Source organism: Miniopterus natalensis, chromosome X (genome assembly GCF_054644295.1).
Source record: "Miniopterus natalensis isolate mMinNat1 chromosome X, mMinNat1.hap1, whole genome shotgun sequence".
Taxonomy (NCBI): Eukaryota; Metazoa; Chordata; class Mammalia; order Chiroptera; family Miniopteridae; genus Miniopterus; species Miniopterus natalensis.
The window spans coordinates 7467139-7469010 of NC_142103.1; the positions used below are offsets into that span (position 1 = coordinate 7467139).

General features: G+C 42.3%; 1 pseudogene; it reads right to left on the reverse strand.

Moving 5' to 3' along the window:
* Nucleotides 1–639: 639 nt before the first annotated feature.
* LOC107525801 (protein S100-A10 pseudogene) lies at nucleotides 640–973 on the reverse strand (annotated as a pseudogene).
* Nucleotides 974–1872: the final 899 nt, after the last annotated feature.

Genomic DNA, 1872 nt, shown 5'->3' on the forward strand with positions numbered 1-1872 from the left:
TGGCCACATCACTCTAAATCTTTGCTCCCTTCTTCACAGGGCCTTTCTCCTTCTCCCCCTTCTGTGTCTTCTTCTATTTAGTCTCTTATAAGGACTCCTCTCATCTCTTCTCCCAGCCACTGACTTGTCAAAGCTAACCACTGTCCTGACCTCTAACAGCATAGATGAGCTTTGCGTGCATTTGAACTTTTTTTACATATAAATGGAATGATGCAGGATGTTCTCTTCTGTGTCTGGCTTCTTTTGCTAAACATCACACTTGTGAGATTTATCTATTTGTTTGCTTATAGATGTAGACCTTTCATTCTCATTGCTGTATAGTATTTCATTGAATGACTTTGTCACAATTCATTGATTCTACTCTTTTTTTTTTTTTTTTTTTTTTTTTTAGGAACTAAAAAAGAAATTTATTTATTGAGGGCAAGAGGACACAAGCAATATAAAAATCAAAAGCTTATCTGGCTCCCATTGGCTTTTCTTTCCCTTGTTGAGTGGGGGTGAGATTTTATTTGTACATTTTTTTAAGGGTCCCGATCTGCTCATGAAATCGTCATACAGGGGGAAGCTGTGGGGGGCACGTGCTCTTTAAGCCCCCTCTGGGAGAGCTCTTTCAGGGAGGAAGCAACTGCTCGGTGCCGCCTACTTCCTTCCGTTCTGCTTCATGTGCACTACAAAATGGTCATTGCACGCGATAGTGAGCCCCTCAATCAGCGAAAAGAAGCTCTGGAAGCCCACCCGGCCATCTCGGCACTGGTCCAGGTCCTTCATTATTTTGTCTACGGCCAGAGGGTCTTTTTGATTTTCCAAAAATCCAGGGAACTCCTTTTCCACGAGCACTCTCAGGTCCTCCTTTGTTAAGTAGCCTTTATCCCCAGCAAACTTATGAAATGTGGACATCATGGTTTCCATGGCGTGTTCCATTTGAGACGGCATTTTGGTGAGGTCTTGGCTCGAGGCGCGGCGCGATCGTTCAGCGGGTTGGGACGCGCCTGATTCTACTCTTGATAGACCTTTGAGTTTTTATCAGTGTTGGTTATTATGAATAATTCTGGTATGAATGTTTCTGTACATGTGTCCTGGAGCACATGTACATGCATTTCTGTTGAGTATACCTAGGAGTAGAATTACTGACTTCTATCTAGGTTGTGTATATGTTCAGCTTTGGTAGATAATGTCAAAGAATTATAGAATTTTAAAGTTAGAATTAATTTTTGACATCAAGACCAGATGCTTCACTTAAATAAAACTCAAATACTAATCACAAATTAACTTATTTCAAAGTCCATTCTTTCCCTCTGCCCTGGACTTTTTGAATTGGCAGATGTTATTACACAGTGTCATTCTCGCCTAGTACCCCATCAAGGTGCTGGGCCAAAATGACACAGCACTACCTTTGCCAGATCAGACAAGTGAAAGAGAGCTTGGTGGCACTGGCCATGGATGAGGCAAGAAGCAAACCATGTGACCAATGGTGTTAGCTGAAGCGAACTGACTTCCCCCCTGCATTTACGTGTCCTGTTTGTTCCAGGAGTCAGCTGGCTAAGGATTAAAAATCTCATGCAGGCTCTTTCATCCTCACTTGTGTGGGCAGAGGAGTGATGTGTGCCTAGTAAAGAGCTTTACACGTAAACCTTTCATAGAAAGAAGTGTATGTTTCAGGAAAGAGTCCCATCTTTTGGACCCTGAGCTATGGAAAGCCAAAGGCAGCTCAAAGTCAAACAAAAAGCAATTTAACAAGATAGCTCCCCCCACCCTGACTCCCACCCTGCTGTGTTATTTTTTTAAACACCATTTAGTGTAATTAAGCCATTGCCTCATAAAGTTGTTTCACCAGGAACTTCAGTTTCCCCAGGAAGAGATGAAAATAAACTG